Raw genomic sequence first — 12,936 nt, forward strand, 5'->3', positions numbered from 1 at the left:
CGACACAAAATATGATCCAATAGTCCAAGTAATCCATAATAAAATAATCGAGCCAATTGGCTAGGATTATTCCCAAATTACAATTACAAACACTCGATAAAAAACACTAGGACTCACTCAATATCTTGACGACAAAATCCACCATAACTTTGGAGTGAGGTTGGAGGGAAAAAATTTGTCGATCATTTGTGTTTAGAGACACAGATGAATCAGTGAGACATAAAACCTCCTAAGGTAGAAATCGTCATCAAAATATTATGTTTAACTAGGTTGTTAAGCTTAAATATTATGCTATACATGATGGTCTTACTAAGATCATTTACATTATAATCATGCAGAATGGGTTCACATCTTTAACAAAATCGTCGACTGATGATGAAACATTAAAGACGCGAACATTCGAACATGATAGATCCCTTTTGCGAAAAAAGGGGTGTACTGCTATGGGGTCGTTGACACAGAATGGTCAACATCCGGATCTACTTGGGAACACTTTGCTTTATCGAAGGAATGTGAGAATCTAGAATCTGCATCCAAGCAACACACAAAATTACATAAGTTGCGTCCATCCAAATATCATCATATAACATTAGGCACATGAAATAAAAGCTCATCAATAATTTTATTAACATGAAAAGTAAATATAATCCTAAAACATAAATGAAATGCTGAAATGACAAGGTGTAGAGTTAGAAATACAGTACAAAGGATGCCATGTGGCATCAAATGTGTTCAATATAGTGCATACTGAGCATTTTCCTGCTTTTTGGCAGATCTATAAGTTGTTTGTCAGATGTGCCATGTGAAATCTTAATCATTTTAGGACTCTGACTTATCCACATGTTATGATGTACAAGGACATCATATTTATTCAACTTCTTTCTTTTTCTATTCGGCTTCATACTTGTCTTTGTGGCGGGTTGTGCTGCTGATGATGTGGAACATTTTGCTTGATCTTGAAAATTATATTTATTCGGCTTCTTTCTTTTTCTATTCCGCTTCATACTTTTCTGTGTGGTGGGTTGTGCTGCTGATGATGTGGAACATTTTGCTTGATCTTGAAAAATTTCAGATGAAGATATTGAGGTATCCAAGATATTCGTGACATGCCTTTCTTCATTTTGCATTTGTTCTATGATAAATGATGGATTCGTTTCACAAGAGTTATGTTATAACTTGATCCTTTCCAATTTCTTCTCTGATCATGTCATCCTTAGCTAAATCTTCGTTAATGGGGTCAACCACTTTCTCAGGATATTCACAACAAGACGAGACCCACTTTAATGGATGGGAAAGTTATGATCTGTTGAAAGCTCCTTGATTTTCTGACATATATCATCTTGATCAGATTGAAACTTCTGTACCTGTGATTTCCTTTTTTCCAATCTCTTATGTATGGAACTCATTTATCTGGCATGCCTTACTATCAATTTCGCTTGATTGAGCTCAATTTTCACGAATCTATCTTGTAGAGTGATATGATTGGCCTCCATAGTTTTCATTTCTTGAGTGTGCTTTGCTTCCATTGGAATCATATGATTCTAAATAATGGACATCTGATTATAATGATTAACTTCCATTATCATTAATCTGTTTTGAAGAGATATTTGACTAACTTCCATGTCCTTTATAATTTTATCATTTTTCGCTTTTATACCCATGAAACAATTTTGCATATAGTTTATCTCTTTCTCATGATGATTTTGCATATCGGTCCTCATAGCTTCCATCTTCTAAATACACTTTTCTACCACGATGGCTGTGTGATTGGATTGATTAATTTCCATGATCTTCATCTCTTTAATGTGTTTTTATTCTATAGCCAACAACTTATTTTGCATAGAAATCATTTCCCTGGAGTGATCTTCTGTTAATCTAGCTTGGTGTTTAGGCGCCGCGACAACGGTTCAAATCAGGGGTTGTCACCCTGATCCCGAATCTGAGCTGTTGTCGCGATGCCTAGAGATTCTGTGCGACGACAAGTTCTATTGTTTTAGTGCAATGCACATATTCGTGGTGCCATTATATATGAATGCTGCAATTTTGTACAATTTGCTTGCCCAGGATTTGTATGGGGCTATGTATTGTGATTGCTTTTTCTTATGCTAATCCTATTGTATGGGGTGCCCATTAACGTGCATTAGAGTGTAGCTTTAGTGTTGAAAACTTGTTTCTGCCAAAAATACTTATTCATATATAGTTTAAGTTGCATGATTGTTGTTCAAGGGTGTAGAAAAGTCAGTGATATAATGTAGTGTTAAGCTACTCGTGAAAGTTATCATACAAAACCTAGTGGGTCTAGTTAAAAGAAGAAAGGTTGTGTTCTTGTTTTTCTTTATGCTTGTGTGTTATTTACTGGGTGCTACTAATGCGCATCAGAGGAGTGTAGCTTTAGTTTGGAAAACTAATCAATGCCCATTAAAACTTTTCATACCCACCACATTAATATCAAATTTTGTATGAAAAATGGAATAATCTGAAAGGTTTTACAATGCATAAGGGGTTATAGCTTTAAGTTTTGTCAAAAATAATTATTCATATGTAGTTTAAGTTGCATGATTGTTTCTTATGGGCTGTAGAATAGTCATTCATAAAGTTACTGTTAAGGTACTCGTGTGAAAGTTATTGGTACAAAACCTAGTGGGTCTAGTTAAAACAAGAAGTTGTGTGATTGTTTTTCTTTATTCTTGTGCGTTATTCACTGGGTGCTACTAACATGCATTAGAGGAGTGTGGCTAGGTTTAGTTTGGAAAACTGATTTATGCCCATTAAAATCTTTCATATCCACCATGTTAAGATCGAATTTTGTATGAAAAATGGAATAATATGAAAGGTTTCACAATGGATTATAGGCTACCCACTCGTGTATCTTATCAAATGGGGAACCCTGGGCATCGTCGAAATGATCCCGACCCCCCTTCATTTACTTGTTTGACTCGTCTAGATTATTGGTGGGATTGTTCATTATATTTGACACAGTTAGACTGTTGATAGGGTTGTTTATCACAATATTAATGTAACGATGATGGACGCAAAAAAATTGATGTCTCTTGTTCAATCATATTATAGAAAGAGGAGTGCCAATCACATTATAATATTTTTATAAGAAGTGTTAACCTTGTTGGCAAATGGCCCAAAAATGGATCCAAATATGCTTTTTAAAGTCTCCATAAGCCAAAAAAATCATGCCAATGGATCCAAATATACTCTTGAAGTCTTCAAAAGCTTCTTAAGATCATCCAAAGATCGAAACTATCACATGCCGAGAGCCCTTGGAAGGGCGGAAAAACACTATCGGGAGGCTAAAACACTCACAAACAGTGAAAAAATGGAGTATTGTGGGCATGAACATAGCAATGCACAGCAGTCGTTAGATCTGGCCGATCAACGGCCCAAAACTAAGCGCAAATCGCAATCGGCGCTATAGATAGGATGACTTAAGGATGGGCTCAAGACACCCCCGGATCAGCGATCTCCGATGATCGGAACGACAGGTTGCAATCGGTGGAGGTAGGCTGGTGGAATAAGCAGGGACCGAGTGAACTGGCGATTGCGATTAGTGATGCAATGTGGACTGTCGATCAAGCGACGTAGATAGATGGCCCACATCGCGTCGCAAGGCCGCTATCGGGAATTACAAAGGAGCGCTAGCCATGGGCCCGTGGCACGAGCGATATGCGATTGTGATCAGATCGCATCGCCGTATCGCAGTGGAACAACACCAAGGGGCGAGGTCTATGCACAGGTATATGTGCGACCCGATAATCGGACCCGACGGTTATATACATAATATTTGAGGTCCATGGGTAAGCCTTTTTCAATGCATTTTTGTGTATTTTCGTTATATAACGAAATACAAAGGGAAGCTTGGGTTTGCGATATGCGATAAGATCTGGACCCAAAAGGGTCCAGGAAGGGAAATATATAACATTTGAAGTTCGGAGGGAGCCATTTTTCATGTATTTTTAGTGTTTTTCAACACATTTCAGAATACAAAGGGAACACAGGAGCAGGCCGTCTGTGACATGCGATAGTGACCCTAAGGGCGGACCCGATAGATAAATATGCCATGTTTAAGGACTTTTGAAGTCCGAAATGTTGAGAGCTTGGCGGGATTTTTACAGTGTTGCTGTGTTTTTTTGTGTTTAACAAAAAAAAATCATTCTAAATATTTAAAGGGAAACAGAGACCGGAAAGGGAATAACAAGGGCCACAACACGCACAGCTCATCCCAAACCGACAAAGCAGTCATGGAGCAGCACAGTGCAACACAACACGATGCAGCCCAAAACAAACAATCATGGAGCAGACAACGCTCAGCCAAAACCAACAGAATCGATTGTGGAGCATCTCTGGCACGAGAAATCTCCCTGCCAGCGCAACAAACTACCCCAATACGGTTACTCTTCTGTCAAAAGAAGAAACCTCCGAGCCCACTCTTTCCTAGTCAGGGCATCAGCTAGTTAACAAGATAGAGAGGATAGATTAAGACTTCGAGCCTTTGAGAGCTCAGGGGCATTGTAAAAGGCCTAGAAAAGGCTGAAAACTAAATGTAACAAGGGTTCAACTTTTGGAGACTGTGGTGACTCTACTCCTTTAGCTTCTCATCTTCATTCCAACAATATAAGCTTCTTTTGCTGTTACATGTTCAATTCTCATTTTCTTTGCTGCTCTATGCTTTCACTTGAATAGGTTATTCATGTTCCTATTGTGTCTAATGCCATATAACTGTCATCTTATCTCTGCATTGATAAATTATATTTGCAAGTTCCATTTACTTCCTGTAGCTGGCCATTCATATATGTTGATGTATGCATCTGCTGGTACAGTCAGTATTCCTCATCTATCCATTGAATCTATAAACTATTGAGCATTAGTGGTCTAAAGCCTTGTATTGTTGAGGGTGTTCATGCATGTCTTGAGTGAGAATAGAGCTGAAATAGTTATCTGACTTGATCGAAACCATCATCCATTCCAATAGTTCAGAGAAAAATATTGAAGATTATATGTTACTAGGAATCTCCGAGCTGCAACCTACGAGAGTTCCCTGGAGTGATAATATAATTGGCGCTTTTGCCGGGGAGAGGAAATTGAAGTTCAACTTCCCTAGGAGACGACACAGATCTAGCTTTGATGATAGACAAAGTCTGGGCACTTGTTTGGTTGTAATCATCTATCTGGCGACTCTACTGAAGGACGAACCTCTTGGCGACTCCACTTCATAGTTTTGGCTCACTTTGTGAGGCATACTGGAAGAAATCCTCAGAAGCTACAAACTGATCCAGTACCTAATCTTAAAAAAATTATCAGAGAAAGAAAGGTATTGCAGAAAGGAGCATCAGGTTCAGGTAAACCTAAAAAATCTTCCATATCTTTGCAAGAAAATCCTGCAATAGAACAAATACATGTTGAGAGTATAGCATCTAATACTAGCAGTGAAGAAAAACTCTTAGAGATTCATAAAGCTCCTTATTCTTTAGGTTCTCCTTTTGTTGTAAGCCCAAAGGAAACCTCACCTCCTATCCATCATACTCCTTTAGTCTTGTCAGTCACTCCTCATCCCTCTATCATTCAGACTGCCAGTACTCTTATAGCCACCACAGTTATGGCAGGACCACAAGCACCCACCAAAATGGAAAGAATCATAGCTGCTAGGTATGGACCTCTAATACTGCCCACTCCTTTGAATTCCATGCCTACTGAAGAATATTAGAAATATAGGCCTAAGTCCATTGGGACTGACGGTGTTACAGTTGAAGAACATCTTGAGTCATTCTGTAGCTATGATGATAACCTGGACGTTAGTGAAGATGATGTGTGGATGAGAGTCTTTGTCCAAAGCCTAGATGGAGAGGCTAGAAAATGGTTCAGAAAACTAACCCCAAGATCTATAGCAGATATTGAGGCTTTATATGATGCATTCCTAAAGCATGGGGTGACAAGAAGGATCTCCTCTACTACCACACTAAGTTTGGGAACTTAATGAGGGAAAATGGTGAGTTGCTGTCTGATTTTAATAAGAGGTTTAACTGTATGTACAACAAGATACCAACTGAAGTAAAACCCACTACTACCTCTGCTAAACTCACCTATGCCAACGCTTTTGATTTTGACTCCTTCCTACTGTTGAGGGAGAGGCGATGCACTACTTCGGCTGACATGCAAGATGCAACCTTGGAAGTGGAATCAAACATTATGGCTGCAGAGAAGCTCAAGGGAAATGTTGATAGAAGAATACAGAGGGGCGAGTCTTCATCATCTTCAGATCCCGAGATAGATAAAATGACCAAAATGATAGAGTCATTAGCCTCTGAAATCTCCAAATTAAAGGTTGAGTAGCACCCTAGGAAAGGGAGGGTTCCTAATATCTTTTCTCCTAGAAATCCAAATCCAAATCCATATAGAAGAACAAATGAACAGTTGTAGATTTTGCAAAGAAGCAAAGATGTCAATGAAGACCAAAGGGTGAAGACTCCTTTCTAGAATGTAGTCATGGAAGAAGAGCAGTTTGAAGAAGATGATGATATCCATTGTCTGGAAGACAAAGGCAATGCCTCTTTTTTGACCTCAGCTGCCTATGAAAAGTCATTATTTAATGACCAGATTAACCAAGAATGGGATGGTGAAGCTATTCTACAAATTGAAGATCAACAAAGATATAATCTGAGGTCGAAGATGAATAATGCCAAGGAAACCCCTGTTCAAAGAGCTGCTGTCCCTGCAATACAACAAGCTAATAAGCAAAAGCGACCAGCAATTGATCCTATCATCCTCAAAGCTCCAGTTCATGAGGTAAGAGGTCTTGACAAGTCTCCTTCTCCTTTCAATTTTCAATCAGAAATTCAAAAGCTAAGAATACCTATGCCTCTGATTGAACTAGTGAAGAATGAGTCCTTCAAAAGATCCATCCTCGAGGCCCTTGAGCCTAAAGCCATCCAAGCCTCCACTGACTATGTAAATCTACAAGATGACAAGCCAGCTATTATTCTCAGCCTAATGATTGAAAATCGTGAAGACAGTTCCCCATCATTCTATGTCTATCTGACTATTCATGAAAAAATCCTTCACAACTGCCTTCTAGACACTTGATCCAACCATAATCTAATGCCCAAAGCTATCATGGATGAGTTGGGTCTTGACATTACCAAGCCTTATCATGACCTGTTTTCTTTTGACTCTAGAAAAGTGAAATGTCTAGGATTAATCAAGGACCTAGCCATCACTTTGTCTCAGCTGCCCATGAAAAGCATGATGATGGATATTGTGGTAGCAAATGTACCCCCCAAGTTTGGCATGTTACTTTCCAGAGGTTGGATAAAGAGATTAGGTGGATCATTACAAAATGATTTTCCCTATGCTACTGTCCTAGTTTTCGGAGGTGAGAGTAGGAGATTATACAGAGAAGTTCAGTTGGCTTATATCATCAGCGATGAAAGGAATCCCACTAATCATCCCATCTGTGTTGTTGACACTGATCTTGGAGCTTGTATTCTTCATATTGAAGAATCTCAGTTGGCCTCCACGCAACTTAAAAAACTAGTTTTCCAGATCGCTGAGGAAGAAGGCCCACAAATTTGGGACATGTTCTTTGATGGGGATTTCTCTAAGGAAGCTGTAGGGGTAGGTGTAGTCCTTGTGTCCCCCACACAGGAATACATTCATTTATCTTTCAAATTAACCTTTCAGGTCACAAATAACATACCAGAGGACGAAGCTTTGATTTTAGGCTTAAGCGCTACTAAAGAAATGGGCATCAAAGGCCTGAAAGTGTTTGGAGACGCAGAACTCATCATCCAGCAGGTCAATAAAACTTTCCAAGCAAAGCATCCAAGGCTGAAAGCATACAAAGATGAACTATGGAGGCTCAAGGATTCGTTTAATAATTTCAACATTTTTTACATTCCGAGAATGAAGAACCAGCTTGCCGACCCCCTTGCTGTGTCTGCTAGCACGTTTATTCCTCCTTTGCTTCCTAAATTGACGTATGAAGTTTAGGTGAAATATAGACCGTCTCTGCCTGACAACATCAAATACTTGAAAGTTTTTGAAGACGATGATGAAATTAACAAGTTTTTGCAAGTCGTTGAGGAATTTTCTGAAACGCACATCGACTAGGAAAATGAAACCATGGAAGAATGCCACTAGTCCAAGCTAAAGGATGAGATCGGACGAGGAAGCATTGTCCAGCTGCCTAGTAATCATATACCCAAGGGATTGGTGCCTCTAGAGACGCTGTTCGATCATAATGATGTGCCTTATAACCTTGCCAAAAAAGAAAATGAGTCTGCTATTTGTAAACATAATATAGGGAGCCCAGCCCATCCAAGATACATAAATCTGTCCACTCATCGTTATTCTGCCCAGAATTCTGAGTATTGCACCATCATGAAGCATTTCACTAATATTTTTGCCTGGTAATACAATGATCTCAAAACCTATGACACAAACATCATTCAGCATAAGATTCCACTGGAAAAGAACACCATCCCTTTTAAGCAGAAATTAAGACCTATCAGCCCTCTCTTATTGCCTTTGATTAGAAAGAAATAAAGAAGTTGTTGGATGCCAAAATCATAGTTCTCCTAAGGTATTCAAAGTGGATAGCTAACCTTGTGGTAGTAAGAAAGAAAAATGGAGAAATCAGGCTTTGTGTTGACTTCAGAAATCTAAAAAAGTGCTCTAAAAAACATAACTACCCCCTACCTAAGATGGAACACTTGCTACAAAGAGTTTCAGGGGCTAGAGTCATGTCTTTCTTAGATGGATTTTTAGGTTACAATCAGGTTGCTGTATATCCAGAAGATCAGAAAAAGACCGCCTTCACTACTCCTTGGGGTACTTTCATGTACTCTAAGATGCCTTTTGGACTGATGAATGTTGGGGATACTTTTCAAAGGGCCATGGACATAGCCTTTGTGGCAGAGAAGGACAAGTTTGTCCTTATTTATCTTGATGACATAACAGTCTTCTTCAGCAGTCACAAGGACCATTTGCAACATTTGAAGAAGGTCTTCCTAAAGTGCGGACAATTTGGAATTTCGGTGAACCCAAAGAAGTCATAGTGTTCTCTAGAAGAAGGAAAACTTCTGGGACATATTGTTTCTGATGAAGGTGTGAATATTGATCCAGCAAGGGTTCAAGCCATTCAAACATTGTCCATCCCAAGGTCAAAAAGGGACATTAATTCCTTCCTGGGTAAGATTAACTTTGTAAGGAGGTTTATTCCAAACTTTGCAGAGCTAGTAAAGCACATCACTTCCATGCTGAAGAAAGGATCAGAAATAAAATGGACAGATGCTTCAAGAAGCTCTTTTGAAGCCATCAAGCAATCTATCATGGAAGCTCCCACTCTAATCAGCCCAGATTACACTAAGGAGTTTTATATCTTCTCTTTTGCCTCTTATGATACACTTGCAATAGTTCTGTTGCAGAAAAATGATGAAGGCATAAAACACCCTGTGGCCTTTTTCAGCAAAACTCTAAGGGATGCTGAACTAAGGTATGACCTTATTGAACAAGCTTATGCTCTCATAAAATCTTTAAAGGCATTCAAAATTTATATTCTGCATTCCAAAGTGGTTGCATATGTACCTTCAGCCTCAGTAAAAGATGTCTTAACTCAGCCATATATTGATGGAAAGAGAGCTAAATGGATTGCAAAACTCATAGAGTTTAACATAGAGGTGAAGCCCACTAATCTTGTCAAAGGTCAAGGCTTGGCTAAACTTATGGCTGAAGAAAATTGCAGCTTGTTAGACATAAATTGCATGGGTCCAAATTCAGATGATGAGCAGACAGAGGAAGCAGCAGAATCCGTCTCTGGCTGAAAATCTAGCCACTTGTGAATGGTATTCCAACATAGTTCATTTTTTGCAGAAGCTAGAAGTCCCTCCAGGGCTTAGCTGAAGTCAAGCTCGGGCCATTAAACTTAGATCAACCAAATTCTACATTAATAAAAATTTGCTTTATTTGAAAGACCCATCAGGAATCCTCTTGAGATGTCTAGATAAAGGAAAATCTGTGGAAGTCATGCACCAGTTCAATTCTAGCATCTGTGGAGGGCATCATTATTGGAAAACCACAGCCCACAAAATCTCGAGGGCCGAGTATTATTGGCCTACTCTATTCTCTGATGTGTTTCTTTTGTGAAATCTTGTGACAAATTTCAGAGGTTTGCAAGAAGACGACAACTAAAATATGTGCCCTTGAATCCAGTACATGTCAATGTTCCCTTCCAGCAGTGGGGCTTGGAATTTATACGTGAAAGCAACTCACATTCCAGTGGCCAACACAAATGGATCTTGGTAGCCACTGATTATTTCACTAAGTAGATTGAGGCTATACCCACTAAGAATGCCAATCATCAAGTTGTCATAAAGTTCTTGAATGAAAATATTTTCACTAGATTTGGTTGCCCAACCAAACTAGTCACTAATAATGCAACAACTTTCAAGGCAAAAGAATTGGTGGACATGACTGAATCCATGGGCATTCAAGTGGTGCATTCTACCTCATATTATCCTCAAGGCAATGCCCTGGCGGAATCATCTAACAAGAGTCTGATAAGAGTAATCAAAAAACTGTTAGAGGACAACAAAAAGAGTTGGGATTCCAAGTTGAAGTTTGCGCTATGGGCTGACAGAGTTACCATCAAAAAGTCCATAGGGAATTCTTCATTTACGCTGGTTTATGGCGTTGATGTTATTTTCCCTATCCAGCTGATTCTTCCTGTGGCTAAATTCTTGCAAGAAGAACAAGATAAAGAGAATGACATGGTAAGAAGAATGAATAACCTGGTTGAACTACAACAGATCAGAGAGTAGCTGGTTGAGAAGTCAAAAGCTCATCAGAAGAAAATTAAAGAAACCTTTGATAGGAAGGTAAAAGTGGACAATTTCCAAGTTGGTGATTGGGTTCTTAAATGGGATGCATTTAAGGAAAAGAAAGGTAATCATGGTAAGTTTGACTCTTTATGGACAGGTCCGTTTGTCATTACTCAAATTCAGCAGAACGATACCTTTATTTTGCACAGTCTGGAAGGAGCAGATGTTTTTGGTAGCCCAGTAAATGGGCGGTTCTTGAAACTTTATTTCATTTAAGGCTTGAAAGCCTTGGTATTATAAATATACTTTTTTCCAATTTTTATTTTCATTGAAAAATACACTCCATGCCCAATGAAATACTAGGAGGAAGATTTAATTTTGTTGTTACAGGAAAGGCATCGGTATGAGATTCTTGAAACCTCACAGGGAGGATTTCATCCCGAGAAGGAGCCAGTGTTAACCTTTTTGGCAAATTGCCCAAAAATGGATCCAAATATGCTCTTTAAAGTCTCCATAAGCCAAAAAAATCATGCCAATGGATCCAAATATGCTCTTGAAGTCTTCAAAAGCTTCTTAAGATCATCCAAAGATTGAAACCATCACATGCCGAGAGCCCTTGGAAGGGTGGAAAAACACAATCGGGAGGCTAAAACACTCACAAACAGTGAAAAAAGAGAGTATTGCAGGCATGAACATAGCAACACACAACAACCGTTAGATCTGGCCGATCAACGGCCCAGAACTAAGCGGAAAATCGCAATCGGTGTTGCAAGGAGGATGACTTAAGGATGGGCTCAGGACACCCCCGATCAGCGATCTCCAATGATCGGATCGACAGGTCGCAATCGACGGAGGTAGGCTGTAATATCCCTTCCCTTAATAATACATAATAAATAATAATATAATAATATAATAATAAATAATAAATAATAAATAATAAAAAATACAAATAAATAATAATAATAAATAATAAATCACTTAATAATAAATAATAAAAATAATAAATCATAAATAATAAATGAATTTAAAAATATACAAGAAAATAAATAAAAATAATAAAAATAAAAATAGTAATAACTATACTAAAACTCTAAATAAGAATAAATAGAAATAAAACAAGAAAACTATCAAAAAGAAAGAAATAAAACAAGAAAGCTAAAAATCAAAAGAAAAGTAAAGAAATAAAACAAGAAAGCTAAAAATCAAAAGAAAGTTGCATGTAGACACATGGAGTGTGTGCATGTGGTTCCCCTTCCAATGTTGTTCTATTTAATAGATGGTGAGGAAGATGGGAGGATTCCTGCATTCTATCATTCCGAGATTCTATCTTTCATTCTCTTGGGAGAATGGTATACTAAGACTTAGGAGCACTGGCAGTAGTACGTTGATTGAGGGCTCGGGGGTGGCCAGTTGTAGCAAGACGTTGCACAATTGAGCCTATGGTTGGATAGAGAGTCGTCCCCAAAACCTTGTTGCAGATAGCAGACTTCAACCGAAATCACAGATAAGTGCTCTAATCATAATTTTGAACTTGAAGTTAATTAGTTGAATTGCATGTTGAATATAAATTACTTGAATAATTACATGTTTATTTTGAGCTGTTACATGTGGTATCAGAGCTTAAGTTTAACCCTTAGGGCCTATGGGCATCTGAAAAATTTATTTTGTTGGAATTTTTAACTATTTTAAAGTTACAGGTTGATTACTTCGGGAGGCCGCACTATGCATGTAAATTTTCCTTATTCAATGCATACTTACTGCATCGTTATATTTTGATTGGTTTTGGTTTCTTTATGACTTAGAATACAAATGGAATACTATAACATTCTTTTTACAGGGATTACAATATAGATTATCCTAATAGATACACAACTAACTTACTAGTTCTTTCTGTCACTGCTCAACGTGCCTTCACACCTCACCATTGCGCAAGTCTATTATTTGACAAAAAAAAAATCCCTGAAATTGTTTATAAAGTGTATTTTTACAACAATTTTGGAGTACAAAAGACCATATAACCTTTTAACTTGTGAGAAAAAGCCAAAGGAAATTTCTGACATTGCTCTTATTTCATAGTTGTTCCAAGCTATTTTACATGCATAAATCATATTTC

This window comes from Pinus tabuliformis, chromosome Q, assembly GCF_031772625.1.
Source record: "Pinus tabuliformis cultivar Carrire ecotype Pingquan chromosome Q, CPIR1, whole genome shotgun sequence".
Lineage (NCBI taxonomy): Eukaryota > Viridiplantae > Streptophyta > Pinopsida > Pinales > Pinaceae > Pinus > Pinus tabuliformis.